The 6,776-nt window shown below is 37.5% G+C and overlaps 1 non-coding gene across 1 annotated transcript; it reads left to right on the top strand.

Annotated features, from left to right (window-relative positions):
- The first annotated feature begins 230 nt into the window (after positions 1–230).
- Positions 231–337, top strand: LOC126023482 (U6 spliceosomal RNA). The gene has a single exon (XR_007500602.1). It is a non-coding gene; the product is annotated as a U6 spliceosomal RNA (small nuclear RNA).
- The last annotated feature ends 6,439 nt before the right edge of the window (positions 338–6,776 follow it).

The following is a 6,776-nucleotide window of genomic DNA, read 5'->3' on the forward strand; positions in this document are numbered from 1 at the left end:
TTCAAAATTTGGAGTATGACTGGTAAGATACCCTAAATCTTTAGTATGCCAGTCCTGATCCACAATGTTTGCTTAGGAGTACCTCAAGATTTCTTCAGGTAACTAAGTCTCAACAGACCCAACAATGGTGAAAGCACTAAGCATGGTTTGTAGGAAAAGAAGGAAACGCAATTCCTAGGAAAATCTATAATGTTGCTTCATTTCTGCTCAAAGTACAAAACACATCAATGGTGCTTGCTTCGGCAGCACATGTACTAAAATTGGAACGATACAGAAAAGATTAGCATGGCCCCTGCGCAAGGATGACACGCAAATTCGTGAAGCGTTCCATATTTAAAAAAAAAAAAAACCACATCAATGACTGGTGTGTAATGACTGCACAGTAACTGCACAGTGACAGCCAAATAAACATTTGTAGGAAGACATGGCATTTCTCAGCTGTAGTGATAATGGTGAAGCCTCCCCTCAATTGGAATGCCCCCTCATTCAGATGTTAGATCTAACTTAGAATTTGACTTAAAAGTGTAAGGAAAAACTTGGGTACCTTGAAAGATCTACCTGTTTTATCCATTAAGATTATATGCAAAGTTTGAGAAGATACTCAATGTTCAAGAAAATTGTTCATCGGGGAAATGGTTTCCATAGAGATGTTGTTCCCAAGCCAACAGTACCAAAATAAAAAAGGTTTTACTCATTGAGGAAGACCCGAGGAGGGAATTTCTAAAATGCAAATATAAACCAGGGCAACAATGATTAGAAATTCTGTTTCTTTTATGCCTGTGTACCATTTTTTTCATTAGTGTCCAATTAAACTGCAAAATTGGAGTATATTTTCAACTGAGATATGACAAATTCAAATTAGGAGGCAAAAGTTTATGGAAAATAGCATAAAGATGATCAGAAAGGGCATTTATTTCTTAAGATATTTAAAATATGGGGCTGGAGAGATAGCATGGAGGTAAGGCGTTTGCCTTTCATGCAGGTCATCGGTTCTAATCCCGGCGCCCGGCATCCCATATGGTCCCCCGTGCCTCCCAGGAGCAATTTCTGAGCATGGAGCCAGAAATAACCCCTAAGCACTGCCGGGTGTGACCCAAAAACCACACACACAAAAAAATATATTTAAAAGGGGGGCTGGAGAGATAGCATGAAGATAAGGTGTTTGCCTTGCATGCAGAAGGTAGGTGGTTTGAATCCCGGCATCCCATATGGTCCCCCGAGCCTGTCAGGAGCGATTTCTGAGCATAGAACCAGGAGTAACTCCTGAGCGCTGCTGGGTGTGACCGGAAAAAAAAAGAAAAAAGAAAAAAAGAAAAAAATTAAAAAAGAGATATTTAAAAGAGCTATATACTCATATATATATATATATATATATATATATATATATATATATATATATATATATATATATATATGAGTTGCTCATGTCACTGCGTATTTTGGGATCAAAGGAATCTGCCTTCTCCCTGTACCAGAAGGAATTTCTATGGTCTTTCCATGGACAGTTTCTTTGCCTTCTTCTTTATAAACTGTGAGAAAGAAGGCAGTAAAGGGAGTAAATGAAGGAACTTCTTACTGCCTCTCTAAGAATGAATAACTTCATCTAGGTAAAAAATTCCTTCTACCCTCTGTACCTATCCTATTACTTCGTAGTCTTACACCTATATTCTAGTAGCACTGGGGGTGAGGGAAGAGGATATGGAAGGTAGGACAAAAAAGGAGGAGTAGGGAAGACAAACCGGTGATGGGAATCCCCCCTGATTTTATGTAAATATGTACCTAAAATATTATTGTCAACAATATGTAAGCCACTATGATCAAAATAAAAATTATATTAAAAAATTAAAAAAAAACTGTGAAAGGAGACAAGAAAGCAAAAAAAAAAATTCCTTCTACCAGTTGTTTATAAGAATAAAACTCTAAACAATGACAAATTTTCCTAATTTCAAATGAGATTTAGGTACCCTACATCAGGTACACAGAGCTATGATTATCAACATGCAGAACTGAACAAAATTTATGTGAAAAATATGCAATTTCTGTTGTTAAAATGACTTTTTGTCTATAACCCAAATTCTAAGATAAATAATTAATAGGTCATACTATGAAAGGCTCATGTTATTTATATGTTCTAACCTCTGAATGACCTGGTTCTTCTGCATTCACTAATTTGAAGAAAATAATAATGCTAAATGCTTATTCTAACCTCTCATTTAGAAAATTTTCTGCTTTGCCTTTTGTTAAAATAAAAATTTCATGATTAGATTTTGGTTAGTTAATAATTAGGAAAGAGGCCTTCAGTTTCTTTATAAGATGTTATCTTGTTTTAAGTATTTTTATGTATCATTTTTTTAAATTAAAGTACTTTAATTTCTTTTAATTTAAGCACCATGATTACAAACATGCTTGTAGTTGGGCCTCAGTCAAAGAAAGAACATCCCCCTTCACCAGTGCAAATTCTCACCACCACTTCCCCCTATTCCCTCTTCCCACACCCTCTGCCTATATTTGAGACAGGCATTCATTCTACTTCTCTCACTCATAAACATTGTGATGGTAGTTCTTAGTGTAGTCATTTCTTTTACTGCATTCACCACTCTATAGTGAGCTTCATATAGTGAGCTAGTCCTTCGGCCCTCATCTCTATAGTCTCTGGGCATGATTACAATCAAGTCTTTTCTTTTTCTTTTCTTTTTTCCAATTTCCTCCAGGATCTTATGTTTCATGGCACAGAATTTCTCAAAGTAGTCTCTGATTATCCTTTGGATTGCTTTATTATCTGTAGTGGCCTCTCCCTTTTCTAATCTGGTTTATTAAGTTTCTCTTCCTTTCATTGTGAATTTTGCTAGTGGTTTATCAATCTTGTTTATTTTTTCAAGAATTAACTTTTGCTTTCGTTGATCTTTTGGATCCTTTTATGGGTTTTCACTATTAATTTCTGCTCTAAACTTTGTTATTTCCTTCTGTCTACTTATTTTGGATTCAAAATTTTGTTATTGTTTTCTAATTTGATAAACTGTGTCATTAAGCTATTTATGTAGGTCCCTAATTCCTTCCTGATGTGTGCTTGCAACTTTGATTTTGAGTCTGTTCTGACTATTCAGATTTGTTTCTTGTAGGCAGCAGAATGTTGGATTCAGCTTTTTAATCCATTTTGCCACTCTGTGTCTCTTAACTGGTGCATTTGGCCTATTAACATTGAGAGAGGTAATTGTCATGGGATTTAGAGCCATCTTTGTGTGGAAGTTTGATGTGTCGTTAGGCCTGTCTTGTTTTAAAGTAGAGCCTTTAGTTTATCTTTTAAGGCTGGCTTTGAATCTGTAAAGTTTCTGAGCTTCTGTTTATCTGTGAAGCTATATATACTTCCTTCAAACCTGAAAGTGAGTCTGGCTGGGTTCATTATTTTGGGCAAAGCATTCATTTCGTTGAGTTTTGTCACTATATCCCACAACTGCCTTCTGGCCTTGAGGGTTTCTTGTGATAGGTCTGCTGTAAATCTTAAGGATGCTCCTTTGAAAGTAATTTCCCTTTTTGATCTTGCTGCTTTCAGTATTCTATCCCTAACTATGGGATTCATCATTGTGACTAGAATGTGTCTTGGGGTGCTTTTCTTCAGGTCTCTTTTAGCTGGAATTCTTTGGGCATGCAGGATTTGGTTGCATGCAGTCTTTAGCTCTGAAAATTTCTCTGTAATGATGTTCTTGACCATTGATTCTTCCTGGGGATTTTCTTCCTGGGTCTCTGGGTCTCCAATGATTCTTATGTTATATCTGTTGAGCTTATCAAAGGCTTCTATTTTAATCAGTTCACATTCTTGTGAATTTTTTTCCATTGATCATTTGCTTTAAGGTTCTTTTCCAATTGCTTCTGCTGTATGGAGTTGTTCTGTATCTCATCTTCCAGCTCACTGACTCTGTCCTCAGCTGCTGTTACTCTGTTGGAGTGGCTTTTCATAGAGGTTTTAATTTCATCTACTGAGTTTTTCAATCCTCTTATTTCAGTTTGGATTTTTCTGTGTTCTATCTTTGTGGCCTGTTCAGCTCGAGCTATGCTTTCCTTGATTTCTGTGAGCATCCTCCATAGTACTACTCTAAACTCCTTATCTGAGGGACTAACTTGGTGGCTGGTATTTTTCAGGTCATCTTCATTCTCTATGCATAGTCCTGCATTGTTTCCCCATTGCCACGCTTGTAGTGTAGTTTATACTATGTGTTGTCGTGGGATTCATGGGCTAGAAGATGCAAAGAAGAGCAGCCGCACTCTTCTGGCTTCTCCCTTATTGGGCAGAGACAGCTTACCCTGTGCTGTGTCCTAAAGAAGTTATTATGTTCACTGACATAATGTTCACTGGCTGCCTCACGGAGGAAAGCAGGCAGGAAGCAAGGTAGCAGCCTTTTCTAATCAAAGCACTTTTATTTGTGAACAGCCCTTGTGTCATTTGGTCTATCTCACTTCGTTTTATCACAGCCGCATAATCAAGAGCCAGGCGACCTGAGTTCAATCCCCGCACACCTCTTAGGGCCTCCCCAAGCCCCAGGGATGATCCCTGAGCACAGAGCCAGGAACAAGGCCTGAACACCACCAGGAGTAACTCAGAAAAGCAAAGAAAAAAACAAGCCTGAGTTCTGGCTCCTACGGGCTCCTCAGTGTGCCATAGCCCAGAGTCTGCTGGCTCTATACCTCACCTCAGCCGGGAGCAGCCTGTATGTATCATTTTAATCTAAAAATGTAAACAGTATTTATGATAATAACTCTTCAAATTAAAGATATTCATTTTCTTAAGAGAGAACATAATATAATAGTCTATTTAAAGTTGGAATCTTTAAACATACTCTTTAGCCATCTGTAACCTTCTGTTATTTTTTGGCTGATTTTTGGGTCACATCAGCTATTCTCAGGGTTTTCTTGGTTCTGTGCTCAGGGATAAATTTTGATATGTTGGAAAACCATATTGGATGCCAAGGATCAAACTTAGGTGCAAGACAAATGCCTTACCCATTTTACTATAACTTTGGCCCCACCAAATAAAACTTTCTACAAATACTTTTATTGACTAATTTTTAACAGAATTCCAAAGTATATGTCAGACAGAAAAATAAGGCTATTCACATGGCAAAGCTGGATTAAATAAATAAATAAATATGGAAGGACACCAATACACATTGGGGACTTATTTCATGTAAAGGTAGTGAGGCCTTCACATGTTTGAAAGTTGAGCAAAAAAGAGGAGGCTGGAAGGTCCAGCTCACGACATGAAGCTCACCACAAAGAGTGATGAAGGCAGTTAGAGAAATAACTACATTGAGAACCATCATAACAATGTGATTATATGAGGGAAGTAGAAAGTCTGTCTAGAGTACAGGTGGGGAGGAGTGAGATTTGGAACATTGGTGATGGGAATCTTGCACTGGTGAAGGGGGGTGTTCTTTACAAGACTGAAACCCAACCACAATCATGTTTGTAATCAAGGTGTTTAAATAAAGATATTATATAAAAAAAAAGAAAGCTGGGAAAGTGATTCAATAGTAAAATGTGAGAATAGTTCATCTATGTCAATGTTTGTGAGAGATAAGACATCTATCTAAAAATCCAAACTCAGAGAATGAGATTACTACAGAGAGATATTATAGCAGGCAGGGTACATGACTCTGGTTTGATTCCTGGTATCTCATATAGTTCCCTGAGCCCACCAGGAGTAATTCCGAAGTGCTGAGTCTGAAGTTGCCCCTCAACACCACCAGATGTGCCCCAACAACAACAAAAAAATCCAGATTCTATTATTCTCCACCCCCTTGTAAAGCTAAAATAAAGACAGATGTATTAGAGTCAGCTATTTAGGTAAAAATGTTCATAGCAGAATTCAGGAGTTGAGGCAGCAAAGAGTTAGTGAATTGGATTTGAGAAAAACAAACGCAGCCCTGATTTAGGGCATTGGCTTATTTCTGTATATAACAATCTTACTGTGGCTGATTTCAAGCCACAAATATTTTAATACCCAGCTTTCAAAATTCCTGAGTATTTGAACAAGCAGATTGGATTCAATTTCAGTCTATTACTGAGCAGGTTGTTGCACAGCTTGGTGAGTGGGGAGGAGGGACACCTAAGAGTTTATGGCATCAGTGACTTTCACAAAGGCAGCAGCAGCAGCAGCAGCAGCAGGAATACAAGGAAGAGTTAAGAGTCATAAATAGAGGAGCAGTAGGAAAAATGAAAATGATCATTCCTAATATTGGTTTACCTTGACTCTCTTTTACCATTTTCCTAAATGCTTGGCCATTTTTTGACCCTAGTTCTTTCATTTTCCTATAAAATATTTAAACATCTTAGTAGAGTCCTAATAACTTATTTTCTGCTTAAAACAGTAAATGTGATTTGTACTGACAAAGAACCATAGCCACAACTTTAATTCAACCTAATTAACAGGTTGATCAAAGAAGGAGGGATGCTATAGCATCATCCAATAAACACATCAAAATCTGCACCAAAAGTTGCATAAAATACAAAATTTTACCTAGGACCCTGCTGAAAAGGTCTCTGTAGACCAGGGGTCTCAAACTCAATTTACCTGGGGGCCGCAGGAGGCAAAGTCGGGGTGAGGCAGGGCCGCATAAGAGATTTTGCTTACCAAATATTCGCAATAAAAAATCGCATTAGTAAGAAAAAAATCGCAAAAAATTGCATTAAACATTTGCATACCCCAAACGGAACTGCTCAGGGTATGCGAATGTTTAATGCGATATTTTTCTTACTAATGCGATTTTTATTGTGATTATTCA

Source organism: Suncus etruscus, chromosome 11 (assembly GCF_024139225.1).
Source record: "Suncus etruscus isolate mSunEtr1 chromosome 11, mSunEtr1.pri.cur, whole genome shotgun sequence".
In the NCBI taxonomy this organism is placed as follows: Eukaryota; Metazoa; Chordata; class Mammalia; order Eulipotyphla; family Soricidae; genus Suncus; species Suncus etruscus.